The following is a 14743-nucleotide window of genomic DNA, read 5'->3' as shown; positions in this document are numbered from 1 at the left end:
TGCACATTTCTTAGTATTAAACCTAAAATGTGTTTTAATGTAACTATTGATGAGTACCGTATGGTCTTTAAATGCAAGATATTTAAAGTGTATCTAAAGTATCCTTGCAATAGTTCCACTTTTAACACAATCAAATATACTTTTATCTTTGGTTGGACTTCAGCACTACTTGCACACAATTAAAGAGCATTAAGCACTTTATTTAGTTTTTCCAATTTAGCAGACTTTAGTATACTAAAAGTATAATTGCATGGGTATTTTTGTATGTAAATATATTTGGTATAGACAGGTATAGATATCTACTGATGAATGGTACATCACAGTGTGTACATCAGTCTTTAAAACCCCCACAGATACACCTGTCCTCTAGCAGGTGTCAGCTGTTGACAGTTAAACACTCACTTTGGGGGTTTCTGAGCCAAAACTCTGCATGTCCATGGACATAACCCACTGTCCCACTGAGGAACATCTGACATCTGCCAAATGATTTAAAGGGATAGTTCACCCAAAAATTAAAATTTGATGTTTATCTGTGACTTGTTTCTTCAGTAGAACACAAACAAATCATGGCTTTGAGAGTCAAAAAAAACCATACAGAAATAAAAACCAAAGTAAACCCTGCGGCTCGTGACGATACATTGATGTGTAAAGACACAAAACGATCGGTCTGTGCAAGAAACTGAACAGTATTCATATTGCTTTTTGATCATCTCTCAAATGGACCATTGACATTCCTAATTGAGATTGTATATAGAGTGTCAATGGTCCATTTGAGAGATAGGTGGCGGTAATGCACTTATAAGTCTGCGATCTGCCATAAAGCAAAAAGAAGAAGAAGACACATCACGCGCCGGCTGTTGAGAACGCGCTCAGGACAGTTCGGACACTGTGGTGAAAATCAGAGGTAAAAAACAATATAAATACCGTTCAGTTTCTTGCACAGAGCAATTGTTTTGTGTCTTTACACATCAATGCATCATCACGAGCCACAGGGTTTTGTTTGTGTATGTTTTTTTTTTTACTCTCAAAGCCGTGATTCCCATTCACTTCCATTATATGCCTGACAGACTGCAACGGTTTGAGTTAAAAATCTTTGTTCATGTTCTACTGAAGAAACAAAGTCACCTTCATCTTGGATGCCCTGGGGGTAAGCAGATAAACATCAAATTTTCATTTTTGGGTGAACTATACCTTTAATAATGTTCCTGTAATGCCAATCCGTCCGTCAGAAACAAAAACTAACATATTCCTCTTTAAATGCTTTTAGATGTTATGAGTTGCATGGTTAAAGAGCTTTCAGAGGACTGGAGTTGCACTCTCTCGCTCTTTCCCTCTTTCACTTAGACTAATAAGAAATGAGGATGAGGAAATTAGGCTTTCATTTCCATAAGGACCATGCGGTATGCGGTCACCATACAGATTGATTTCATCATTGTGATGCACACAGTCTTGAGTCATTTCCATATGTATCAGATCAGGACGAGGAAACAGAGAATCGTCTGACAGAATAACAAAAGCTGTCCCCAGACACCTCCGCTCCGGTTTAACTTCAGTAAAGACACCGTTCATCATCAGCCAACTCACTGTCATGGTGTTTCACCTGCTGCTTTTAAAAGTATGTGTAAAACAACAGGTGCTCGTGGGTAATTTAATTAAACTGAATTGTTTTGCATTCCCATATCTTCTCAAACAATAGAAATCAAACAATTATTTAACGCTTTATATTGGTTCTAGAGTATCTAGAGACTTTCCCTACCAGAAAAGCTCCTCCTGGTAATAGATTGATAAATAAAGCAGGAGCGTAAATCATGTGACCTGTGATTTGAGCCCAGGGAAAAGACGTTTTCCTTGCATCAGTGGCTTGGTAAAGTGCTGAGTTTAATCTCAGTGAGAGCTTCCTGATCGGCCAGTGTTGTGACAGAGAGCAGGCTCTTTTGTGAAGCATGGATCGCTGTAAATCTACAGCTCCTGTGGCACAAAAGCTCAGCTCTGGTTTACAAGTGATGGGGGTGGGGGTGCAGAACAATGAGGATGTCTGAACATTGGGACATCACTACATTCCTTCTCAGATTGCTCCTGCCGGTGACGCAGGGAATTGTGGGGGATCCCCCTTTGTTGTGGTTGCAGGGTGGTAAAACACGGTCACTCTTGAGGTCAAAAGGAAAGGAGCTGAAAGGAAAGCAGCATTACCTGCTGGATAAATGTGTGCAGACACTCTTTAGTGTACTATGCACTGAACACTGTCAGAATAGTTTTCTCATGTGACCATGGGCTTCATATCTGCCTCTGTTCCAGAGATTCCATGCATACTGATGGAAGAGCATGTGTTAGTGGAATGTTCAGGGTTTAATATAAGCTCAATCGAATGCATGTGTGGCATACTGTCAATTACCACATAAAATAATTTGAACATGTCATGTTGGTTTAAATAAAGAAACATGAAGTTTTCAATAAAGTGCATCAATTCTTAAAGTAGGTTAATATATCATTTGTTTGTTTTGTTTTGTTTTTTGCTGTGGAACTACCCTAGTAAAAAGTAGTTTATTTAAAATATGTACATTTTTATTTCATACTAAGTATAGTTCAAATCTGTTAACATGATATATTGTTCAAGACTTACTGATTTAAAAATTATAATTAAACTTTCTTAATATTAAGCCTAAAATGTGTTTTAATGTCACTACTGATGAGGACTGTGTGGTCTTTAAATGCAAGATATTTAAAGTGTATCTGAAGTATACTTGCAGTAGTTCCACTGTAGCACAGTAAAATATTCTTCAGCATATCTTTAGTTGGACTCCTGCACAATTAAAGGGCATTCAGCACAAAATTTGTCATTCCAATTCAGCAATACTAGTTTAATATACTAATAGTACAATTGCAGGGTATTTTTATTAGGTACGTACATATGTAAATGTATTTGTAGCATTTAAAATCAATTTTCATATATTTATTTTTCACTATGGCACTGAACTTATAATTGTTCTTCACCAGTGTATTTTTTCTTGTATTCTTGTGCTAATCACGTGGAAGTTACAGCAGTGTTAATGAGGCATTTGAAGAGCACAAGAGATGTTTTGTAGTCAACATTATACCACAGATGACACGTCCTGCAAGCAAAAATAAAGACAAAACGTAAGGTTTACTTTGGATAATAATAAAACATTTCAGAAACATTTTTAATGCAGAACCACTCATTATTTACAAACAATGTAAAAATGAACAAATACTTATAAGACATACTAACATTTAAAAAGCAGCAGAATCTGTAGTACCTTTGTGAATCTGGTAGGTATATTGGAAGTCTACATGCACACACACACACACACACACACACACACACACACACACACACACACACACACACACACACACACACACACACACACATATATATATATATATGAATTGAAATTATATTTCCTTCCTTTATAATAGGTTATTTTGTCCTGTAAACCCTTTTATATTATTATAAATTATAATATAATGTGATGTGATATAATATACAATTAAATTCACGCATATTTGAGACATTTTACTGTCAGAATGCATAACTAGTGCTTTTTCATTATCACTATCACTGTTACGTTTTACTGTATTAACACATCAAAGATAAAAAGCAGTTGAACTGAAAATAACTTATTATTATAATAATCTAAAACTAACATTATAAAACTGGATTCCTCTTCACAGTCAACAACAGCAGTTCCCCTTACAGTCTCAATCAGACTTACTCTCCTTTCTCTGCTCTGAGTCAACGCCAGCAGTTAGTTGTGTCTATGTGAGCTGTAAACAGAGCAAAACGGCATCCTGTGCAAACACCAGATTTCCTGACCCTGCTAGATTTCCTCAACAGCAGTAACTGGGGTGAACAAACATTAACTAGCTGTGTACTTTCTAATTTGTCCCGCTCCACACATGGTCAGCATGTTTGAGTAACCTGCGGGGTTTGACGCTTAGGGCAGGTTACCATGGAGATGAATAACTCAGTGAGGTCTGGTGCTCTCTGCAGGACTTATGAACATGCAGTTTGAAAATAATGACATTACATTTAAATATGCATCAGTGTGAGGAGTGTGAGGACCTTAACATAACTACTACAACAACTACCTTACCTGCTATCTTTAAGGAGCAAATTAGGAGTTTGACAACCATACCTACTTTCCCTGTTTGTAAAGCAATCTTAAATGTGCTTGAAACACATAAATGAAATGTTATTCATCAAAAATTGATGCATGGGACATATCTTACAAGCAGAGACTAGTGCTATGTGGCTAGATTAGATTTGCAAGGCCCCATCTTGTGTTGTGATCTTTGTATTGAGTGTTGGTCTGCAGGAGGGATCGGGGGCCCGACAGACGGGTCACAGCTCATTACTGATGCACACAAGTCATATCCTAGACTTTCACCTCCTACATATCTCACACAACTGATACCGCTTAGCATCTGCTCATTACAGCTGTATATCTTGACATCTACAGGTGTCCAGAAATAGCCTGTAAGTATAAGACCAAGAAATTAAAGACGGTAGATAATGAGAGGGACCAAGACACATGGGGAGCTTTTAAAACAGTTAAGAAAAAAAAAAAAACATTGTATTTAGTCTAGAACTACTAGGGATGTGCATCACCATAACTGAGGCCGAGGCGATGTGATTTAATGATGTAGTGCGATCCGATTTGGATTTAACACAATGTGACTCACACAAAACAAAATATGATGCTATGCAATTCAATATGGTACAGATAGTTTGCTTTTATTTCTTTGGTTCGGACAACAAATCAACTGAACTTCTAACTTCTGACTTATTCTGACAAAGTGTAACCATAAAGTGTTACTGAAAACCATTATGTTTTTAGATTGTTCTTACATTGGAAATGCATGCAGGTAACTGCACCTGTAATCACACTGTTGACGGTACTCTAACCCTAAGCCTACTGTTAATTCTACCCTGACATCTAAACCTACTTTTATTCCAAATGCAACAGAAGCAAATGTGGATCTTGCAAGAGTTTTGCAGATTGACATACACTGCTTATGCAAATCGATCACGAACAGCCTTAGTACTTTTGAATCTATTTAAAGATAACAAATGGCACCCTCATGTCATGAATAATTGTAATGCCCCTGAGTGCATTGTTTTCATTGATCTGCATTAGGATGTCATGCATAGACATTCTAGCTCTGTCTGTCTCTGATGCTGAACAAACAGTTCTCCATATGGTAGGTGATAAACGTATACATGCTGTCTGTCCTTACAGTGTATCTCACTTTCTGTGTCACTTCAATCAATTACTCCTCTGTCCATTCAGAACGATGGATGTCAAGGTTGAAAACTGGTGAGGGTTTTGATGATGACATTCCATCAAACATCCATAAAACACTCCAAATAAAAGTTTCGGCCTAAATTCATATGGACAGTTTACAGATTTATGCAGATTCTATGCATTGTGCATTTTGAAAATATTATTATTTAAATTAAATTTAAATATACATGATAATATACATTAACAATAAACCTGTTTCATTTATGTATGACTGACAAATATTATGTTTAATAGTTTATTTATAGTAAAACTGTGTAATCCAAATTTATTTTGGACACACTTTATTTTAAGGTCAAATTCTCACTATTAACTAACTATTAACTATGACTTTTGCCTCAAATAACTCTTAATTTGCTGCTTATTAATAGTTAAGGTAGTAGTTATGTTTAGGTATGGGGTGGATTAAGGGATCTAGAATATGGCATTAATATGTGCTTTATAAGTACTAATAAACAGCCATAATGCTAGTAATATGCTAATAAGCAACTAGATAATAATGAGAACTGGTCCTCAAAATAAAGTGTTTCTGAAATTTTATATGCAATCAATGCTTAAAGCTTATATTTATGCCTAAATATTTATTTAGTAGCATACAGATGCTTAGTGTCTGTTAATGCATGTGACCATCATCAAGAGGTGAAATTCATTAAAGGTGAAATATGTGATTTTTTTCACTTTAATGGTGGTGCCGAATTTTGTGGTGTAAAAATTAAGATGTGCATGTGCTGATCTGTGCTCATTTAATAGTATGTAAAGGCAGCTACTGGAGGAGGAACAGGGCCGTGCTGGACTTGATTTATTCGTCACATGCTCTGCTCTCTGGAGCCATTAATGTGAACCGGGGCTGGACTTCGCTTGGCAGACTCTTGCACCTCCCCCACTTGTTATTGATCCTAGGATATTTAGGCTTGGTGCTCCAATAATGGACAAAAAGGAGAAATCCTCAACAGTTCTAGAAAAGAGAGCATGCTGGGAAGACTGTGAGGTTATCCCACTGACTGAAGACAATTCACAATAGCTTAGAGTCTCTTTGTGGTTTTGTATATCCTGTATGCTTTATTTGCTGCCTGTGATTGATGATGACTGTAAGAGTGGTGTTCACCTTTGACCCCTCACTACAGTATTCACCCCTGGTGACTAATGAATACCTAATGAAGAACTTTAAATGCGTTTTAATGTTTATTAAGCATTTATTAATGAATTCCACACAGAACCACACAAGTCCTCTTTAATCATTGGTATAGTTATAAATGTCAGTCTGCTTTACAGTCCAGTGTAGCTCAATTTTGACTTAGTTTGAACACACAAAACATACATGGGATGATATTCATAGCTGTCATTTCATCAGAGGAGGAGGAGCAGAGCAGAAATGCTGAACCAAGTAGGCAGGCAAGCATATAATTGTTGGTACCTTTTAAAAGTATTAGATTTGTTTTCTACTTAAAGGTTTATAAGGTACTTAAATAGGTATATTATCTGTAGTGCTTGTGCAAATTGCAGAAAAAACAAACAAACAAACAAAAACAATAACAACAACAAAAAAATAACTGTTAACTTACATTACTGTAAGCACCCAAAACAGACACCATGGGAGGGGGCTGTCTGATTTGCAATTGTGTCATTCTCAAAATGTGGGGGGAAAAAGATGTCCCTTTTGGAATTCTATAACCAATTTTTATAAAATATTACTTTTTTTTTTTTTTTTTTTTTTTTGTGCCTGGTGCCCAAAAATCTGTTGTCTACTTCATAAGGAACAGCATTACTGTGACAGTTTTTTTTCTCTCTCTCATTTTGTTTGGGCAGATTAAGCACAGTGCAATTTAAAACAACAACAACAACAACAACAACAATTATTAATCAGCTTTAATTAAATGTTTTCCTCTTAATTTCATGTCAGTAGTGTTATCAATGCTAACAACTAGAATTGTATAAAGAACCAGTGTAGAATTTCAAATTCAAGTACTTCAAAGGAAGAGGAGGTTGTTAAAATATTAGTGCTTTTCCAACCACACTGTAATGGAAATCAATTTACTTTTAATTTTTCACTTGGTTTACATGTGCAATCACTCTTTTATTGTTTAATGCCCATGTGAATCATTTGTATTAGTGTGTTTATTAAATGGCGTATTTTATCCATCCAAAACAAAAGTAAAGCTGGAGCTTCTAGGAACAGAATTCAACCCACACCATTCGTAAACAACAAACTGAACTGAAAACGCAGGGCATTAAATACACAGAAGATGAAGAACTAAACAAGGGACAGGTGAGCACAATCAATGAGAACGAATCATTAACTATGACAAAAAACAGAAAGCAGAAAGAAATGACAGAAAGAGCTGAACTGAGACGAAACAATATCACTGCATGGTGTTAAAAGCTTTGCTTGATTCACAAAATAAAGTTGAAAGAGAAATCTGAATTCTGTAAATGAGAAGGTCGACATTCTTGAGAATGGACCAGTTGCTATGAGATACGATTCTACGGTAATGTAATAGAATCTCTTTTTGTTACAGAATCCAAATCCCCCTCCAAAAAAAAAAAAAAAAAAAAACAGCAACAAGCAAACAAACAAACAACAAATCTCTCTCTCTCTCTCTCTCTCTCTCTCTCTCTCTCACACACACACACAGACACACAATGAAGGATAAATAAAAGAGGGTAAAAAAAATAGTATTAACAATTAGCTTTCCTAGACTGAAATAGTATAAAAAGAGTATAATGCACTGACTGTCTGTGTTCTTGAGCTGAAGAGGTGTGTGAATAGAGTACGAGGTCACTGTTCTTTATTGTTGTGACTACAATGCATGAAATCACAAATAACAGAATACAATCTCATCCTTATCTGTCTCTTTTTTTCTTTTCAAACTAACAACTCTCTAAAAGACACATAAGAGTCAAAGCTGAATGAGAGTGTGCTAAATAATTCATGAACTTTTTTTTTATGATTGATAAAACATTTGATGAGGTCAGTCCATTTGCAGGATTTCCAAACAGATGAATTTGTGTCCAGATGAAGTGACCACCACCATTACGTGTCATCATAAGTCACACTTTTGTTTCTCGGAATCCTTTCACATTAAACTAAGATTGAATATTAAAAATAAAAACAAAGCATTTTTAAAATTCCTCTGACATTTTAAAACCAGCAGTGTCCATAAATCCTCACACAGCTGTGAATGATATGCTGTGGATGGACGCCAATCTTGTGTGGAATCAGCATGAATAGTCCTGAAACCGTAATGCGACAGAGAGTGTCAATTTTATTGTGACAACATGATTTAAAGGATCATATTCTGCTAACTCAACCATAAATACGCACAGCTTTGACATCAGCCGGTATGCCACCTGCTCCCTGCCTCGTCTTGTTATTTGCATCTGATTGAACAATGTGTCAGCTGGCCTGCACTGCCTGGAGCTACAGATCTCACAAAACTGTTATGTGCATGACAAACTCACAGTTGCATGATTGAAAACAGTACATGAGTAAACCCCATAAAGTGGTGTCAATAGAAATTGTCACCTATATACTTTTATATGTACATTAATCTTAAGCAAGCATGGCGGGTCATGAAATTAATTAATTCTGTCGAAACACATAAAAATGTATTTTTTGACTGTGCACAAACAAATACACATTCAGTTAAAGTAACTTACTATACAGCACACTTAGGGTGCTTTTTTTTTAATAAATTAAACCCATGACTAGCCTTATGCTCCACCAGTTAATCATAGGAACCCATAACAAGTGTCTGCCAAATAAAAATGGCCAAACTGTGATGTTAAATTATAAAGTAAGTTCTTTAATATAGCTCTTTTACTGCATGTGAACACCCTCCTCTCTGCATATGAATAGCTCACCTCACAAGCCTCGGTTTGAATATTTACTCATCATACATATGCTGTCTGTCCTGACAAACAGCCTCTGAACAGAGTACCCCATGCCTCTTGGTTAATGGTTTGTTCTCATTCTGCAACTTGTTAAACTTCTTAAACATATCATAAGCTCAGGAGCCACAAAGACTGAGGAAATACCCATTAACCACATAGGGGCCACCAGTCTGTGAAAACACTATCAAAACAAGGTCCTGTTACACATTTGCTATATGAATATGAATATGAAAATTCAGCTGTGATTTTGTTAGCAGCTGAGTATTTGATGACTACACTGCTAACAACACTGTCAACCAGTCTAAAATGTGAACAAAAGTATGCTTCAATTACACATCTCTGTTAAACCTTTAGTAAACAAATAAAAAATATGTTTGTAATGTTTACAGAAGAGACTGTAAAAATGTTAATTAAAACTAAAATTCTGTGAAAAACAGTAAAAGGATGTTAAAACGGAGGATATATACAATTAACATTATATCGCTTAGTGAAAAAAAAAAAAGTCAAAGTGAAAGTGCCTTATCTGTTGCCTATGTTTTGCTGGCAACTACAGCTGCCATATTTTTACCATAAATTTAACAGGATATTTTTACAGTGTTCTCAGCCTACTAATGCATCTACTTCCTCTTTGTCTATTGAAAATAGATTCCCTTACTGAAACTTGATCACATTTCTCGATATTCATACATCTTGAGAAAGTCAACAGATACCACAATGATACTGCTGTTGATGCTGGTATCACCTTGTGAGAAGACATATCAAACCACTGGCTCATTTCCAGCTTATATATTTGCTGATACAGCAGCTGACCTCTGCATTTCAGAAAAGAACGCACTCTCAGATATGAGTCAACAGTGACACCACAGTCAATTTTAAGCTGACAGATAACTACAACAACTAACTGAAAGGTCCTTGCAAACACATCAAGGGCTATCAGCAGACTGGATTAGACCGGAAAAACATGCTTACTCTTTAGCAGAATGTGTCAGGGTATTGTTATACCTATGAGATGCGTGAGACCGTGAGTAACACAAATGAGACAGAAGAAGCTAAATGGACTGTGTCACTTAAGATAGGTGATACACCAGTTACCTTTAATATAGATACGGGACTAGATGTTACTGTAATGAACACTGTGACATTTGAAAAACTTACCCCAAGAGCTCAGCTTTGTCATTCAAACATAGTTCTGAACAGCCCAGGTGGTTCACTAAATTTTATTGGAAAATTCACAGCAAGAGCGGAGCATAAGGGGAGAAGGTACACCATGACCGTGTACATAATGGCAGGGGAAGCTGTCAGTAACCTCCTAACAGCCACTGAAATGGGGCTAATCAAGAGAGAAGAGCAAGTAAGCACAGTTTTTGAGGGAGGTGGTACAATGAAAACAGAGCCAGTAAAAATTAACCTGAAAGAAGGCGCAGTGCCATATGCAGTACATCGGTGTGCGTCTGTACCGGTCATGAAGCCTCATGGCACTGTCAGAATTTGTGTTGGATTAAATAAACTGAATGACAACATAAAAAGAGAGAGATACATACTGCCCACAACGGATGAGCTCCTAGCTAAATTAGCCAGAGCAAGCATCTTTACATAGATGCAGCGTCAGGATTTTGGCAGATTACATTATGTAATGGGAGCAGTTTGCTGACGACATTCATCAGTCTGGTGAGGCGCTATTGTTTTAAGAGACTGCCATTCGGGATCAGCATAGCCCCAGAAATCTTTCAACGAAAAATGAATGAGCTTCTAGCTGACATGGAAGGAGTGGGTGTGTACATGGATGACGTGATTGTGTACGGAAAGGACATGACAGAGCACCACAATCACTTGAAAAGAGTGCTGGGAAGGATGGAAAGTGTGGGTCTCAAACTGAAAAAAAGACAAATGCATATTCAGGAAAGCAGAATTGAGTTTTCTTGGACATGTTGTGGATGCACAAGGTGTCAGAGCAGACCCCGAAAAGGTGCATGCGATAAAGAGCCAAACAACGTAAATGAGTTGAGAAGGGTGTTAGGCCTCATAAACTACATGAGCAAATACATCCCTGATCTGGCAACGACAGGAGGACCTTTATATGAGCTGCTCAAGAAAGAAAGGGCATGGACACGGGATGAACCACAGAAAAGTGCATTCAGCACTCTTAAAAGTTTGCCCACTAAAGCTCCAGTCCTGGCACATTATGAACTGGTTAAAGAAACAGCGGTATCAGCAGATGCTAGCAGCTACGGTATCGGCGGTGTTTTACTGCAAAAGCATGACAACAGCTGGAAACTGGTCGCATACTGTTCTAGGAGGTTGACAGGATCCGAAACAAGATACGCCCAGATAGAGAAGGAATGCCTCGCAGGTGTATGGGCATGTGAAAGTTTCCAGAAGTATTTGGTGGGCATGGACACATTCAAATTGATCACGGATCACAAGCTACTAATACCGCTGATCGACAGTAAAGATCTAGACACCGTGCCAGTGAGATGTCTGAGACTTTTGATGAGACTTGTGCGGTTTAATGCGAAAGCAGAGTATGCACCAGGCAAAAGCTTGGTTGTCACAGATGTGATTTTGCGAAGCCCGTTAAACACTACAGAGGACTTTATGACAGCAGATGTGAGTTGTCATGTAGATGCAGTCATCAGTTTTCTGCCCGTGTCTCAACGCAAGTTGACAGAAATAAAAATGGAGACACAGAAGGATGAGCAGCTACAAACTGTGGAGAGATTCATTACGAAAGGATGGCCAGAATACGCCAAAAGTGTTCCTAACAGTGTACAGAGTTTTTACAAATGGAAAGACTCTTTGTCAGTGAGTGATGGACTGATTGTGTTGGGGAATCGCATTGTAATTCCAAAAACTATGAGATACAAGATGCTTGACAAAATTCATGATGGACACCAAGGCTTATCAAAATGCAGGGCACGGGCCCAAGAGGCTGTATGGTGGCCTGGAATTTCTGAGGAACTTAGGCGCAAAATAGAGACATGCAGGTTCTGCATAGAAAATAAACTTGCAGAGCACAAGGAACCTCTACAGTCAACACCTCTGCCAGAAAGGCTATGGCAGCGAATAGCCATAGACTTGTGTATGCATAAAGGGAAAGAATATCTGGTGGTATTGGACTATTATTTGTTCTACTTGGAGATCCTTCTGCTACAGTCTACTAAATCAGAGCATGTCATTCAAAGACTTAAGCCGTTATTTGCAAGTTTTGGCGTACTAGAACAAACTGTTAGTGATAATGGGCCGCAATTTCCCAGTGAAGCTTGGAGAAGCTTTTGGATACTCAGCACTTTACATCAAGTCCGCACAATCCACAAGGCAACGGACACACTGAACAGACAGTTCAAACAGCGAAGCGCATTCTGAAACAGGACGACCCAGTGGTAGCACTCATGTGTTTTCGAGCTACCCCTACCTCCTCTACAGAGGTCAGCCCAGCGGAATTGCTCACGGGAAGGAAAATGCGTACTACCCTACCCACCTTACCGAGAAACCTGAGACCAAAGTGGCCGAACAAATCAAGCATAAAAGAGAGAGACAAAGCAGCAAAAGAAAAACAAGCATACTACTTTAACAGACGACATGGTGTGAAGGACTTACCAGTTCTTAGACCAGGGGATTCAGTCTTGCTAAAGTTAGACGATGAAGCCAAGTGGAAGGGACCTGCTACGCTGTTGGCAGAGAGTGCTACTCCAAGGTCATACGAGGTCTTCAGTGAAAAATAGGGAGAAAAAAGGAGAAATCGCAGGCATCTTCAGTTGCTGCCAGAAGAGGTTCCAGGAATTACTATGAAGACTGGGGAGAGTTCAGAACAGTCACCACAGAATGTTCAACTTCATGTGGACTCTGAGTTACCTGCATTAGGCAGAGTACGTAATTCTGCGGAGTGGCTGAACCTATAGAGAGAGAAAAAAAAAATGAGTATCGACATTCTGTCAGTTACAAATGACTTTATTGCATTATGTGACCAGGCCTGGTAATAACTGAATGTAAAATGTAAAATGAATATTTCATGAATGCTATGTGTGACAGCGATGGCAAAGTAATGTTGTGTTTGATTTGAAAGAAGAAGAAGAAGAAAAAAAACAATGTTCTTGTTTGAAATTTGTTAGTTAAGTACTCGATGTGTTGGGTAAGTTTATGGAATATATATATACTGTATAAGCTTAAGTATTAGACTTAAAGGGGAAGGTGTCAGGGTATTGTAATACCTATGAGATGCGTAATACTATATTCAGCCCACTAGGGGGACTCAAGGAGTGCTGTATGGGCAAGTCACAAACTAAGAGAATCAGTCTGTTTTCTGAATCTGGATGGAAACTAAGTTGCTGTTCCAAATTGTTCTTTAATAAAGCCTCAAAAGACCACTGCCTCCTCAATCCATCTGTATTACCAAAGTATAAAACTTAAAGGAATATTCTGGATTCCATGACAAATTCAGCTCAGTTGACATCACTTGTTGCACACATTTGATTGCCTAATAATAATAATAATAATAATTTTGACTCATCACTGTTTTTATTTTACAGTGAGGCACTTACAAGGGCAGAAATGTAAAACTTGTAATTTAATAAAAGCACTTTAATTCATCTCTTAAAACGCAGGCATTATTTGAACTGCAAATTTGTTTTAAATTGTTTTGTGGATTATGCAATTACATTGTCAAGATGGCAGCAAAGTTGTAGGCTACATTTGGATATAGCTTTAAACACAAAAGGTTAGTAAGTGATTTCCTCACACTACTGTTTATATCTTGTGGTTATGCTTTTGAAACAGTAAGGATTTTATGGTCCCATTTATTGCATCACTGTAAACCGAATTTTTTATTCATATTCTTATGAACGGAATTATTATTGTTGTTATATCCATTCTACTTTATATGCATATGTGTATATGCTATGCGAAGACGTAGACACTTCACACAAACCACTGACTGTTGTGCAGTGGCATAGGCTACTTATAACAGCCTACCACACAAAATACTCAAGAAATAAACAAAACATTCAGGTTGACAAAGATATTAAAATTTAATACAATATAACATGTAATAAAATTCATCTTATGCATATTAGGCTATGCAGACAGAAGGTTTGTAAATCGTGCTGTACTGTAAGTCGGTGCAGTAGGCCTACAAACGACAAAAACGAGCTGCTGTTGTTTTCATTGCGCGGAGAGCAGAGCCACCTGCCGGCTCGCTGCTGTAACTGCTGCCAGGGTCCAAGTACATTTCTGAATCTTAGTGTGTTATGAATTTTAATTAGGTCATTCTGGCGTTGCTTGATTCGCAGAAACTAATAGTAGAATGCGACAATTTCGTAGCTGAGCCTGAGTAGGAGATTCAAAAACACTTTTTGAATTCCTCAGTTGTGCAAGGGGCTCAGAGTATATTTTTTTATCCACAGTAATTTCACACTTGTCTAGTACATATGCGTCGCTTTGTTTCATAATTACAGCGTATAGGCTACGTTTTGTTTATTTACCCTCAAAAACTTGAAGTGAACTGTGACAACATGCCCCTTAGGTGGGGTACA

The sequence above is a fragment of the Cyprinus carpio genome, chromosome B9 (genome assembly GCF_018340385.1).
Source record: "Cyprinus carpio isolate SPL01 chromosome B9, ASM1834038v1, whole genome shotgun sequence".
Classification (NCBI taxonomy): Eukaryota; Metazoa; Chordata; class Actinopteri; order Cypriniformes; family Cyprinidae; genus Cyprinus; species Cyprinus carpio.
The sequence above is the reverse complement of the archived record's forward strand: the minus strand, read 5'-3'. Positions refer to the sequence as shown.